The 15,825-nt window shown below is 41.5% G+C and overlaps 1 long non-coding RNA gene across 1 annotated transcript; it reads right to left on the bottom strand.

Moving 5' to 3' along the window:
* Positions 1–548: 548 nt before the first annotated feature.
* On the bottom strand, positions 549–14,974 carry LOC147756630 (uncharacterized). Its single transcript, XR_015324640.1, has 2 exons — positions 13,125–14,974; positions 549–4,083 (listed from the first exon to the last, which is right to left on the bottom strand). It is a non-coding gene; the product is annotated as an uncharacterized LOC147756630 (long non-coding RNA).
* Positions 14,975–15,825: the final 851 nt, after the last annotated feature.

Here is a 15,825-nt window from a genome sequence, read left to right as displayed (position 1 = left end):
ATTGTTCTGTGTTCTCGAGGTAGATGATGGTGAAAGATTCGGACCATGCGGCGAGTGCGTTAAAATTTCCGACTTAAGTTGTTTCAATTTTTTTCGGGTATTAAAGTTGTATGTGGCATAAAACACCTTTCCTGTTTACTAGTTCCGGCTTTCCCCAATTTCTCTCAATGGCTCGTTGCTGTGATTTTGTTAACTGTTGACAGCCGATATCCGAATCAGGTGGTCGCAACTCATAGTACACGATTCCTCTCTGATTTCACCGAACATATAGCTTCACCTCGTTCGATTTTTAGCCTGGACTCTTCTTCTCATCCGTAATCAGCTGTTTTAGAAATGGCTCGACTTCGTTGTGTTCCCGTAGAGCTTCGGGGACATCGAGTAGATTTGTATGGTACCCAAACGTCGAGCTTGTTTCTAGTCAAATGAATTATTTTGGCCATCGATGTTTAGTTCTTGGGCGCATTTCATCAGCATTTTTTTGTATTTGGTCGACCGCCACGAAAAACACAGACCATATCAAAATTTTCAGAATGCAAAACACAGAACTATCTTTGGGCCGTTAACGCATTTGCACCATCAATGGCACAAGTTTATTTATGGGCTTAGACAGCATTTATGCCTTTATCATTATAAAAGGATCACCTATAGCAGAAATTTCAGTTTTCTTAAAAAAAGAACTCAACTTTTAATTCGAATACAACCATTCAAGCTAATTTAATCGACCACTGTCGAATCAGCTTTCGATAATAATACCAACACCTACCCATATTATCTAGGGCATATGATATTAAAGCGACTAGCTGGAAAAAAATTCAATACGTTTAGGGCAGCCTAGTGTATATATATATATATATATATATATATATACACATATATTCCATCGGTCAGAAACTGAGTTCAATAACTTTTAATGTTTGCTTTATGTTTATTTTATTCACCATTTAGACCGAAACACACTGGTCTTTTAATTTTTATCTGTTAGTAGCAGTTTTTTTTATGTGTCCATGTCGGAAGGCTTAAAACATTGGTATAAAGGTACCTTCTGCATCACTTCGAATCTGGAAAATTTTAACTGACATAATGAGGGCTCTCTAAGGCTTATGATTTATATATCGGTCACTCGTTCCGATATCTGACAGCATTTGAAGAAATTGCTCTTAATGCTTTACACCGAACAACCTAAATTTTGACTACGAATTAGACGTTGAGACGTTTCCGGTTATGACGAATTGTATAAAAATAGGGTCCAGGAGCTTTCTGTAGAACTAAAGGCTTGCTGTATTCAGGAAGTAATCAAGTGCAGTAAAATAACCCTCATATGAGCTTACTAAAGTGATCATTTTCATGTTAAACGTACGGATACTGCTCTTCATTTTGCAACATAGAATAAAATACTTTCTGAAAATAACCGGTCCTGGAGATTCAGAAATGTGTATCTCGCGTCTTCCTTAGTGCAACAGAGGTAACTGAACCATGGACAAGTAAAAGTCCTGGCCGGAAGAACGATGGAGCGAAGTAATCTTGTTACATGCGAACATTAGACACCATAACATTCTGGCGATCTGGAAAAGTGGCAAATATGGAGTTTTCCCCATATAGCTTTTCTCTACATTGAATTTCATTGGGTGATCTATGCAAGACAGCCCGAAGGGCAGGCGGTTCAAATTAATAGGCAGGGATCCGAAAACCTACGGAGAAATCACTTTTATGAATAGCATAATTTGCCGTTGGTAGAGTAATTCGTCCGTTAATCAAATGGTGAAGGGGGTAGAACATTGCCTTTCGTTATTATCCCCCAAAAGCTACCAGCGTTTATAGTGTAAGCCGAATCAACGATCCTACGGCCTGGCCGGCCTATCGTAGGCTTTGGGCCTGATTGAAGAATACTAGGGTTCGTTGCTTCAAGCCCCGGGGACGGCTCATAACTGTATCAGGTGTATGACAAAATTAGTTATGCATCGTTAATCTTTCCTGATACCTGCCCTAAATATAGTCGTTGCTTCAGCACTCGATGTTTTTTTTTTTTGTTATTTGCCTCTTCGGACATTTGTGATTTCATTAAAGCTTTCCTGATTAGCGATTAGAAAGAACTAGGATAAGTCATCTATTCAAAAATGGGCGAGAAAGGCCAAAGTTTAAGTTCATATATCGAAGTCAAGTCCCTGAAGCGAAATTCTTACTAGCTAAATCTACCTGATGATATTAGGCCAACGATGTCCACATTCGGGTATCCTGCGTTAAGCAATTACCGAGAGAATACCATCTTTCAACTTTCTACCGAGAAGCCCAAGAATGAAACGACATCCTTTACACGGTTCGCCTGCCGCAACGAGGCAAAAATTACTTAAACGGCGCGGATTTAATATCGTCATACTTCTAATGCAGTTGAACGTCCGCGCTAAAAAAGGCTACGGAAGATAACGGCGCTGAAGGTCTACTCACCGATAATAATGATATTTTAATAATTAAAATTCCTTGATTTCCAGTTGAAGCCTCTGAAACTTGCATAACAGAGTTATTTTCCCGTTTAAACAATAGCATTAATATGCTATGACTGTAAAATTACGCGTTTATATAATATACCACTTGAGCTGTCGGGTGAAATCTCAGCACACGTATACGTGTATAGAAAGCTTCTTCCATAAATGTGGGCCTCGAAAGTTACCTCTAAATGGAGCAAAGAGCATGTTATTTCAAGCAAAATATTTCTTTAGAAAATAATGAAAGGTCACTATATTTTCAGCTATAGCCATGATGTGTAGTTGTTTTTTCCTTTATAAAAATGAAATTTTCGTTCGAACGCAATAACTGTAGTAGAACCAAGGATCATTATCCATAATTTTTAATGGTGGTAATAATGAAAGAAATATACGACAAAAACAGTATATATAATATGATAACAATTTCAAGTATATTTTTCATAATTTTAAACGGTAACGTATATGTGACAATGTTAGACTGGATTACTGACCAGATACCTAACTTAATCCTGTCGCAGTTTATCTAATGGCTTTCTCATTCCTGCAGAATATAGAAAGTACAAGATTCGTATAGATTCTAACAACAGTACTATGTCCGTAACATTCTCTAGATTCTACAATCTGTAGTAGAAATTCGTAATTATATATTTACCTGTGTCAAGTATATTTAGTAATATTAGAGACTGCCAATGGTGTTTAGCCAATAATAGACTCTTTGTTACCGTGGACAGGCGCCTTGTTGAAATCAAAACTGCCCATTTCCAGTCACTCGCTTCACGCCGTCTACTTAAGCGAAGCAGTCCGATTTCATAATGGTTCCAAAACGCAGATGAACAATCGCTGCTGTTCCAGCTGATCTTCACTCTAGATGACGGTGACTGCCCATCACTGCGGAACATTTATTCATTAATCGATCTTGCAGCTGCTGCACTGCTTTCTTGGAGCACCGCTCCGAGAGTAAGCAACAACGGGCTCTTCTAACGTACGTCCTCATTCATATCAGCAGGTCTGCTGAATAGTAGAAGCAAGCAAAAATCTTATCCGAACAGTTCACGCTGAAAACCCCGTCCAGCGTGGCCACCCCAGTAGAAAAGGCCAATGGACGTGTTTAATTGGAGGCGATGATGAGAGAACTTCTCATTCACTGCGCTCACGGTTTAGCCTTTCTATTTAGTTCAGGAGAACGACCGCGGTAGCAGCCAAGGCGGCATACCATTTCGGCAGCTTTTAACAGCCGAATTGTGGTTGATAGAACTAAGCGAGCTGGGAGGGCAGGCGAGACCAAGAGGGTGAATAGCTAGGCAGGCAGGCAGGCAGGCAGTCAGCCAGCCGGCCGGCCGGCCGACCCACCGAACCAACCAGCCAGCGGGCCTCCTTTGCACTGCTTTAGAGGGCACCCGGCTGGGTTGTTCCGGTGTGACACCCTCGATATTTCCTCACTTAATAGGTCCTCTCACGAGTCGGCCGACGCTGCAGTGGCTGTCGTTTGAACGCCAAACCATTAAGTTGTCTGGGGTCCGAATTTTGTTGGCCCACTCCACCAGGCGCGGTGACGGCAGTAACGGTCGCAGCACTTTACCTCTGGTCGGCCAATAGAGGCATCCTGTAATTGAGAGAGAATTTGAGGCAGAAAGAGCGAATGAGAAACGTAGATAAATGTCCGTTACTATTGTGGCTTGCTAAGATTAATAGGTTTGTAATTACGAGGTTGGTTGGCACATCTGGAAATACAGTGCATAGCGCTCGGCCGGTTAGCACGCCAGCCACGAAAGTCACACGGACGATTCTGCTGGGGCCATGCCTGTGTTAATAATGGTGATGATTATGATCGGCTGAGGACTCCGTCATTGTTGCATTGAATAATTTGGTCAAAATAAGCCGGATACATAAGGCCAGCATGGGGTGAGAGGGGGGCTAATTTTCAAACAAAACATCACCCTAGTTCCTAGCTCAAATATTGCTGAACGTCAGATTAGCGACAAGTTGGAGTACTTTTGCGATATACAAAAAAATTTCATCAAACTTCATTTTTCGAAAATCTCTGCGGAGCCGTCATTGTCGTTTCGAGGAAATATCTCATGTATTAGCAGAAGATCCTCTCGTATTAAAAAGAAGAGTTTAAAGAAAGCGAAGTTTTTATTCTTACATAGCATGAAACGGGTTTTTACTTATCTAGAACGAAGGACATCTTCCGTTAGAGAACGGAGTACTGAGATCAGGTACATGTGTTGCGATTCATTTCAGCTGCAGTAGTAATGTCGCCATAGAAGATGCTCTGAAAAGCTGAGTGTAGAATGTCGCAAAACGGGAAAAGATCTTCTTTTCTGCGTAAATATATGTATAACATTACTGAAATTTTTACGCAACAGGAGCCCACCAAAAGGTAACTAGGTACAGACGCGTATCTATCTTCCAAAGCGCTTAGAGCGTAGTATCTTTGTTTTAGCTAACACTGACAAAGTCTTTCAGAATGCATTCGAGCTATCAAAGAGAAGTCGCTTGCCAGATTAGACCAAAGCAAAAACCGACATGTGCACACCGTTATTGTTATTACTGTTATTATTATCGAATTAGCACACACTGCTTGTAGCACACTTTCCCTCAATAAGCCAGCCCCGTGTAACAGAATAGCTGGGCTACTAAAAGGAACCATTTCGAAAGTCTTGCTACTATAGCCAGTAGAGGGACGAAAGTTAATGTCCTACTATTCAGTGCCACACTGTTTGTCTAGTCCAAAGGCTATATCACACTGTATCCTCACCAGTTCCATTCAACGCCTCAGGCCCTGTAAGAACGACACACGCTGCTCCAGACCGAAGACCTAAATTCACTCGTCCCTTTCCTGACGTTATGGTAGAGTATACGTTTCAAATGCGAAACAATTTCATAACCCAAGCAGCGATTTATCCCAGCCAACCAGAAGAGGGTTGAGCCTCTTCAGGAATTTCGCCGTTTTTTGGGAAGATTCTTTTTGCCTGTAGAGTTATCAGGTTTGCACAACGAGTTCCTGGACTTCATAAGAGTTCTTTGTGATGGAGTTCAAGTCGAACGCTCGCTCACAGATCGCCACTCAGTGAAGCACTAGTCTTCACTTGTAAACTTGATTGAAAAAAAACACCTTATTAATATTTCATCAACAGGTTCAAAATTTAAATCAGACTTACGCATGATGTTTAAATTGTCGTTTATGCAGACTTACGCACTAATTTCGACCGGACAAATTAGAGTCCGGCGACGAGCTTTGGCCTGGCACCCACAATATAGTGTAAGCTGTCATAACCATAATAAACTATTATTACAAAGTTTCTATTTCTGTCTGTTAGTTCGTGAAATAGCCTATATGAAATTTGCCAATTTTATAGAAAGTTTCCGCTCGATGCTGGCAAAACAAAAGGTTCAGCGATTCAAATCTTCTGGGAAATGGTATCCAGATTGTACGATATAGATTTAATTGGGGTGAACTCCTGCGAGCTCGGTCGCCGACATCAGTGGAATAGACATCTGTCTATTTCTAAATTATTCCAGACGTCCATGAACAATAGTGGGTTTGTCAAGCTTTAGTTGGGATAGATAGTATCGTTAGCTCTTATAACAACTCAAATCATTAACCTTCAATGCGAACAAGAAGCAAAAAAAAAAAATGTATCTTCTGTAGCAAGTGCATTTTCATATTGCTTCATCTTCGTCATATGATTCATCAAGAATCATAAAAACAAAGTCGATTTATGTCTATTACTCAATATGCGTTGAATAAGCACAGAAAAGGACCGCTCACAGTACGGCCAAATCTGTTAAACTGTTCCACGTGGTCAAATATTGTCCTCGCCAAGAACAAACAGTTACCTTTAACGAGCTTTACCAGCAATATTTAACTATTACTGGCACGACTACGTTGTCAGGTGTCCGGCCAATATATGTTCTCCTGCTAAGGACACTGTCACCGTTACGTGTACTGCTTTGTTCGACCGGCCAGCGAACTTCGCAGGCGGGAAAGCGACGCCGGCGATGGAATAGAATTCAGGCTAGAAGTACATAGCATTAGCTCTACGTCGTTATATGTGTGGCATTTTGGTTTTCCACAGCGACGGCCTTCAACGGGCACCACACCATTAGGCTTTCGAGCTTCCGATGACTGCGGGTCTTCAGCTCAGCTCAGCTTAGCGTGCCTCTTCTCTCCGCGCCGCCTCGTCTTCGTCTCCCAATGGGGCGTCATCAACAATGAAAGCGGCTGAATAAGGAAGCGAGCGACTAATGAAGTGGCTCCAGTCATTCCATTCCGGATAGTGTATTCTGCTACTGCTGCTGCTGCTGCTGCTGCTGCTGCTGCTGCTGCTGCTGGAACACGGGGGCATCGGCGCTTTGCATTGGCAGACGAAGCCACAACGGTGGCCGCAGCACAGGTTGCCACCCCCCTAATATTAGATCCAACAAGGCCTACCGACGCTCTATCTGCGTTGCACAAATCAGAAAACTCTATTAGCGATACGATCTGATGGGTAAGAATGTAAAGCGAAGAAGGGCTTTTTGGGTTCGTCCCTGATGCTAGTCTCTGTTCCAACACTCCAGGGTTTCGGCCACAATAACATGCAAATGCTGATAAATAAAATCAGCTAACTTATTTTAGTTAGTTCGTTGCAGACGTTAGCTTTTTGGCTGGGTTGATGGACAGATCAAAGAGTGCGTCGATCAAGTTACTACATTTGTGTAGCAATCGGCGGTGTGCCATAAAGTTTGATGATGAATTAATTCATCGAATCTTGTTAGTGTACGGGAATAGAAAATATGTTGCCTGACATGTCGATCGATGCATGCTGGCGGATGATACGTAGAAAATTAATTTACCAATTAAAAACAGAAGCTAAGACGCAATGGTAAGGTAGGATAGCGATGTTATTTGTTCCTGTTCCTAAGCGAAGCATACTTACAGAAGTGGCTCAGAAAACGAACGAACAACGGCGGGACCTGGACTTATGATAGTTTTCAAACAAAGCAAAAACCTATACCTCTGTTAATATTTGTAACAGTAAGCATAGAAAGCCATATTCAGCCGTGTGCCCGAGACGTTGTTGTTATAATGAACTCAATAGAGATCCCGTGCGAAATAGTCACTGGTAGTGGCAAGCGAGGAAGCAGTTGTACAATAGTTAAGATAACACCCAATGAATACAGTTGAACATATGCCTCTGCAAATAACTTAGCCTCTTAACCAGAATAACTGCGGAGTATCGTCATTGTTCTATCGATTAAGTTCAATATCGCCTGCGTTTTGTCGCAACGTCGTCGATGCCGGCATGCATACAGTTCATTAGATGCCCAAACCCTAAACACAAACAACCAGCCAAGCTGAACACAACTAAGATCATTAAGCGAAGCCTGCTTGTCCCGAGCGTGGTTATCTTGCAGGCCCGACGACCTGCCAGTGGACAGCAGTAAATTGGCCGATTTCAGGCTCATAGTTGGCTCAGAGTAACAACAGAGTGGTACACGTGCGAAGGCGCACTACTTCCTTCGACACCTACAAGTGGACGAATACGCACACCGTGACAGGACTTCCGAGAGTAGGCCGGGCGTACGAATTTCAGTCTTATTGTTTGTCGACACAGGACATTGGCAGCCGGCAGGGCAGTGGAGAAAATGCACAACCGGATTCCAGTTTAGTGCAAAGCAGCTCACAACGAACAACTCTTGATGTTTTTTCAAGAAAAGCGCTAGAATTCCTTTAAGGCCCTATATGACCAACTATTTTCAACTCAAACGAATAAAGAAACCATCAGCTAACAAGATATAATTTATACCCTGAGTGACTCGTGAAAAGCAGGCAAGAAAGCAGCTAATAAAGATCAAATTTGGTTTCTCTAAAAAGCTCTCTTCGTCCGTCTTCCCATTTACCTTTATGGCCATCGCCAATAGCTGCCCTATTTCTGCTCAAATATAATAAATATGGTCGACGTACTTATACTTAAATCTGGGCCACATCATCTTTTTTGTAGGCACACTTCTTTAACAAGGATTCTTTTTTTGTTGAGGTCGATGTTGTCGCACACAATTACAGTTAGATTTTAACCGCCGTTGGCGGCTCGGTCCTGCAAAAGTTTTTGCCCTCCCTGAAAAAACCACGGTCGCTGTTTCTGTGCGTGTTTCACGGTCGAACGACGGAGTAGAATAAAATCGGTAAGGCCTGCCGCTTGTTTGCCCCTTTGTCGGTCCCGTTTTACGAGCCTGTTTTATTTGGAGAACTGCGCGTTGTCGCTGTGGCCGGCCTATGCCGCGATTTCATATTAATCATAATAATAACAATAAGTGAGCTTGTAAAAGTAGAAGTTGAAATAACTCATAATAAAACAGAAACATGAACAATGCCAACGGCGATGTGAAAGAAAAGACGCTTTTACGCCCAACACAGAGGGAGAGCAAAAGTAACATCTGCTTAAGACTTCAGGCGTTTTACTGCCTAATATAAAATCAAAGCAAGAATTAATCATCCATGTACATATATATATATAGCGTCGGTGCCTATATGGATTCTGACACACACGGAATCGATGTCAGCTTGAATACAATGTCTACTAAGATCATGTTATATGAAAAGAAGTAAAAAAGCATACTAAAAATATAATGAAAGTTTTTATAAAGCGCCGAACGTACTTATGACAAGGGGGTACGCTCCCTGTAACTGTATCAGTGTTGTTGAATTGTTATTGGCCAACGTATATTCTTATATTAAGAGAATCGTTGGTTCTGTTTTCCTAGCAAGTTCGAGAGCTTCTTGTCACAATCGCTAAGGGTTTCACATTTGTCTTTTGATTAGAAACCATGCGTTTCTTTTTGCTGAATATAAGCACTAACATTTGACTTTTTTTTTTGTTTGGATTTGTATAAATATGTGCTATTCGGCTGTATGTATGGCGAAAAGAAAAACATATGACGTCCTGTACTGATGCACTTGTTGCAATCTGTTCAACAAGCGGTTGGCGTGACTAGAGGCGTCTGGTCATGGCCATTGCAGGAACAGGTCAAGCATCAAGTGAGAGAGCCCTTCGCAAAGTCGTTTTCTACTCTGCCCACTCACTTCCAGCTGGAAGGAAGCTCATTTTGGGAGGCCGATCCCCAGGATGATGTGGAGCTAGACAGCGGAATTCACCAAGCTGCATCCGTGTTCAACTTCAAGTTAATCAAGTTTATGAACCGATCCGGCTGCACGAACATTTTGATAGGGAAGAAAATCCTTAATAAAAGCTGAAGTTTTTGAAACAGCATACAATTCTTAGATATTCTACACGACTAGATTCTATCTAAATAAACTTAACAACTAAGACGATACATGTTATTGTTTCACACAACTGGGTGCACGTATTTATCGATGTTGTGTTTTTGCAGCGAGGCGAATGTGGGCATTAATTGGCCCAACTTCCGACGGACCACTCCTCGTTTGCCCACTCCACGAAACGGTGAAACTGAATTGGTGAAAGAGGCAGGGCGAATACTTCGTTGCTCTTTCATTAAAGAGAAGAAAAGTGTGAAAGATAACGTGTTGCTATCTGTATATAAATGGTTAAGAGGTACGACCTCTAGAATTGAGACAATTCCTCGAAGCGCTTTCTCGCCGGCGCGGGTTGAAATGGTAAGAAGATAAACCGGCTCCGCCCTGGTGGAGATCAACGTCTTCAGTAGAAACCTAATTATTGCCGGCGTGATGCCATATAAAAAGAGACTAACAAGAGCCAGCATATTGCAGTTGATGATAGAGCGATTTCAATAAGTCAAGATAGATGCAGATAAGCCATGAAAAACTGAAATACAGCCACAACTCTTAAAACATATCGGTCTGATAACATTTTAGCAAGCTTTTAAGCAAGTTAAACTGTGCTATTGTTGCAAGAGCCAGGGAAGACTTAATTTAGCCTTGAACATATGCGCAATGGCCTTTTGGAAATTTTATCATTGCAGTATGTATAAAAAGGAGTGATGATGAGATGAGATGAGATCAATAACATTTCATTGTTGAGTCTCTATCGACATTGCAAGCTACCCTGTGAGTAATTGCGCCGCTTGATAACTGAAATAAACACGCAGTTATCGGCTTTATAAACGTACAAAAAAATCATGTTTATGAATTTTTTTTGTGGTAGAACATGTTTAGTGGGAAAACCGAATTTCATTATTCGCTTCATCAATTTTCTATAATTATCCAACGTGCACGTATACTGATGGGCAAATAAATGCGGAAATCTGCTTAGTCCAAAGACTAAAAGTTCTTCTTTTCGTGACAATCTACAAAAGACATGAGCGAGACAAGAAGATTCTTTCAAATGCCTTAGAAGGCTAGATATGCAGGGCCTTATTTGTGACTCCATCTAACACCAGCTTTTAGCTTCGTTTCTGTTAGCCACATCTCGCTAAAAAGGAAAATGTACTTACGAATCGCAAAACCTATCCAGGTTTGGCCGTTCCTGGTTGAATAAAATGTCAAAACTTTCCTTTTCCTTTTACATGGTTCTCCAACCTTCGGAAAATCTTCTTATGGCACAGGTTGACGACAGGCTTACACACCCAACCGTCGCAATAGCGTAACCGTAAGAGATAGGTCCACGAGCCTCCGACGTTAAATTTTCGTAGAGCGCTCGCCGAGTGCCTGAACGAATTCTTGCCGTTCGTCTGGGGCCGCCAATGACATGCAATATCATTATTGTTCATTTGGCTTCCTTTCTTCCCATTTGTCTCCTTTTTATTTCGAAATTGATGAACCAATTTAACAACAAATACTCATTTTCTAGTTCTTGTTCGACGACAACAATCCAGACATAGGGATACGTTGTCTTTGATATACCTTCGATAAAAGCTATCGATTAGCAACCTGTTCGAAAGCCTTATTCCAGCAGGCCGTAGCGCTATGTATGTTTACTTTTGTTATTCGACCGGTTCATCGTACCTTTCTGCCGTGCGTACCACTTTGCTATTCTGGAAACCGTTCCCCATTTGCATCTGTCCTCATTACTGTCAACAGCATCACATAGCTGCTAAACCGTAGTGCCAAGGTGCTTTGTTTTCAATGTATGCCTGTGTCGTTACGACGCTAGTCTGATATGTCAGTTTATCGTCGTGAGCGAGAGGATGGCCCACATATGGGACTCGCTAAACTGATCTGTTTTTGTTTCAAGGTGAAGTCTTGACAAAATTGTTGATAGTGTATCACATTGAACTCGATAACGTACTGCCTTGCGTTGCGGTAAGAAGATAAACGTAATGAGAGTCCACATTGTGTAATCAAGGCGCTAATCGTAGTTTCACTTTTTCTTAGATGGACGAATACTAATGGAAGATGCTATATAGTTACAGTAGTGCTAAATTTGAGCGATTCAATAAAAATAAAAAAAGATTTTTCACACCTTTTGACTGTATCAATTAGAGGAGTTATAGAAAATGTGTCTATTTATTCCGAACATGTTTGTTCTCTCCGTGGCAGCGTACGATACGTAAAGCAACGTACTCGCCGACCACCCAACATATAAAGGAGCATCCTGTTTTTAACTAGCACTCATAAATATGATTTTATTGCAACTGCTGGCAGAGTTAAGTGGTCTTCATTCCGCCTACAAGCTTAATCTCATAAATAGACCCGAACTCTAAGACTCGACTGTGATATCGTAGTTTCTAGAGGTCCGTCCACAAAGAGCAACTCCCTACCATTAAAATAACTAAAGTCGATTATTATGAAATATATTCGTACCTCACTGGTAGGTTGGTGACGCTCTTAATACGGAAGAGAGCATTCCTCTCATAGGCGCTGCGCATATAATATCGGACCATCACAGGTCTTATAGGCCTTCATGGCGTCGTGACGGCGATCTCATTCCTCGGAGCAACCTATTAGCCCCTAGATAGAAAAGGAGACACTCTACCACATAAAAGGTGATCCATCGGGTACTATTCTTGGCCGCGGCAATGCCACATGGTGGTGCTTTACATTACCACTGCATGTCTGTCGCCTTTCAACCCCGATAAAAAAACCTATCTTTAGGCATTTTCAAGGGGATGGAATAGGACGAGGCGTAACCTTTCTATGCTTTCTTGCGCACGGTTAGCTAGTCAGTTCATTGCAATATCGGTTTGCCGGCGGAGAATTCAAGCTACGAATATTATTTTTTAAGAAGTAACCCAATCTAAGTAACGTTTTGTTAGAGAAATTTGTCCGCAGGGTTTGTATTGTAGACCTTGCATCGTTATCATCCCTATTGCTTGCAGTGGGGTACGCGTGCTCAATGTTAACTTCATAGAACGTCTCTCGTTTTGGTTTCACTCCTGTCCAGCCGACTTTTTTTTCAAGAAAACCTCTGATGATGATTTGTGAAACTGCATTGTTACCTATAAAATCGGATTTGTAATTTCAAAGCTGTTTTGTTTTTTATCATAGCGTTTCAATATTTATCCACCGGACTGTAATATGCTATGCAAACATTTGACGCCATGATAAAGTGATTTAAGAGCTCAATTATGGATCACGTTGAATGACTATAAATTAACGGTGGCTACTTCCACTAAAGGAAGCTCCGGTGTCCATCTAGTTCAGACATTATGATTACTGAAGTAATTTTCATCTTACGCTCACTTCAGGAATTAACTAGAACATCTAAGTTTACTACTTGCCTGAAACTCGAAGGTAGGTACATGTCCTCTACGAAGCGTTCGTTGGATAGGCCCCAACGCCGACTTCGAGTCGCCATCCTGTATGACGTCCGATGACTATATGCAGGCATCTATTCTCCGGTGGTATAATGTAAACGCTGAGCAGTGTACCTCACTGCTACTGTCGCCGTCGTCCTCTTCACGGGCACCTAACCGATGCAGTTTCCCCGCTTACCCATGAGAGACAGCAGAATTGTTGGTTCGCTTGCTGCATATCAGCACATTGACTAACGCGTTCACTCAGTGGCACTCGGCCGGCAGCGCAGGCCAATGCCTAGGTTGAATCCAGCCACCCCACTCTTCTCTCACCCCTGGCTCCATTAGCGCATCGGATCGTATTCACCAGCTACCGGACTCAGGGCCCTCTGGCTATCCCCCGCGTTCTGACTATCGGATGCCTTACTTCCCGAACATTCGCCCTCAGGGTTTTGCTCGGATTACAACTCGTTCTATTTAGAAAGCGAGAAAGAATGAGAGAGAAATAGAGTAATCAGAAAAAGACGGATAGGATGAGGGAGGGGCAGAATATATGTAGAAGAGCCGTAGACCAGCGTACACGAACCAGCTCGGGCAGACGGGTTCGCTTGTATTCCGCATGCTACACAACCCAGACGACTGGTGGCGTATGCCACTATTGCTTTCGTAGAGCAGGAAGAAGATTCGTTTCGGCCTATGACTGGTAATGGTTTTGCTTAGAAGAATAGCAAGGATCGGTCGCTGCTGCGGTGCTTATAAACTAGTCTACACATCTCAAGTCCACTGGATAATTTCCGGTATTTTTTCTATGTTCATAATAATGCTATGCTATTTATACACGGGGTAATGAGAGAGGGAAAAGCGTGTGTTAGGGGAAGGGCTCAGAACAAGAGTGACTTAGATGTTGTTTAGAGGTATAAAAATACATTATCCCCCCGCCTGAAATTTACGTTTTTTGTTAATAATTTCGAAACACAAACTAGCGAAAACATTGTGTTAGTCCTTTGACGTGTAGCAAACAACTGCACATCTCTTCTTAGTATCCAATAATTGATTAAATCGAATCATAATATTTGGAAGTACTCGCAGCTAAGCCATAGCAGACATATTTTGTCTCCTATACTTTGTCATTACTGTTTTAGGAAATGTTCATGTTGGAAATCAATTGTTCTTCCTTCGTAAGTAACTGGCTTTACCCTTATCTTGATGAACAGATGAAATGTATTACGAGTTTCTGATTGCTTTTTGTCATTATTCTTTCATTGGACATCCTGCGTCTATTATTGCCACTCTGATAAGAGTTATTTTCAATATAAACGATAGGTTTTTGCTCGTAGGTAACAAGCACAAAATCTACTGCTGCTAGGTAGCAACATGTTTTAATAACAAATAGAGAAATGTACACAGACTCACCAATATTAGAAACCATTGATAATATCGATCCTATTTAGATAGTTACACAGAAACAAAACAGTTTACAGTTAGTAGTACGATCTAAGCAGCTTAATCCTTTGAGAATCTTTAGAGTACATTTTCCTCGCCTTTCAGATCGGAGATACAAGAGAGTCAACCCAAAGAGGCGATCTCACAATGCAATATTTTCAGCCTGTGGTTGCCATACTTCCTATAACGTTGGCTTTTAGTAGTGACATTCAAAATGCTCAGTAAATTTTCTAATCATAAAAAATCAATTGACAGTACGACCAAATTAACTGCAAACTTTCCTGATACGCGTCGCAGGGATTCAGACAAATGGTGATCGTCCGGTGAGCATTAAGCTATTAAGTTCAGCAAAAAACGTTGCTAACTTGCGTCCCGATACAATGAAGTCATACGTTTTCAAGAAGTACGTTTGTAAAATGCTGTCCTAACCAGCTCCGCTCTTAGTACTAGAACAGTATATAAGAACGTGTATATAACAGTATATAAGAAGAATACCAGTGTTCATCATAAAGCCTCCTCTTATAGTGATAAATTAGCGGGGAAAAATAAAAGTTTATTTTACGAGGGAATTTAGGCTTGCTAGGTAAATGCAACTGAGACATACGGAGCCAGTTGAACCTTGTTTGCCAGAGCTGAGAACAACGTTAGCACTGGTGAGCCCTGGTCCATCTATGGACCTTGTGTGCGAGCATTAGGTTCGTAAACTAGGTGGCCTGGGAAATAAGTAAGCATTAATAGGTAAGAATCTTGGATAAGCTCATTTAACCTCTATGTTGTCCGAGCGGGAGGAAAAGTTTACAGTTGTAGCTCAGGCTAGAGCTCAACCTGAATAGAGGGCTCGCCTACAACGTAAGGGACGATATCAATTAAAATTGGCGGCTTTGATTCTGCGACAATCAAACATCGTCTTTGCTTTATGCTTCCGCGGCAAAGGTTTGTCTAAATGATAGCGCGCTATGATAAGACGGCTCATTCACACGGCTTGAAAATTGCATTCCGTAACGATGCACTAAAAAGATAACAACGATCATTGTGTCGTGTAGAAAAAATGCCTATCAGAATGTCATTTTCAGTTATTTTCTTGATTATCCGATTTTTTTTTCTGCTGGGCGATGAATTACATTTTCCTGTAAAGCTGAAAATCAGCGATAATATCAATATTGATTTTTTATTACCTAGAAATAATTATAAAAATGGAGTTGTCATCGTTTCGGTACTAGCTCACTGAAGAAATGTTTCCATT

This window comes from Varroa destructor, unplaced genomic scaffold (genome assembly GCF_002443255.2).
Source record: "Varroa destructor unplaced genomic scaffold, Vdes_3.0 BEIS01000003.1, whole genome shotgun sequence".
NCBI lineage: Eukaryota > Metazoa > Arthropoda > Arachnida > Mesostigmata > Varroidae > Varroa > Varroa destructor.
The sequence above is the reverse complement of the archived record's forward strand: the minus strand, read 5'-3'. Positions and strand labels throughout refer to the sequence as shown.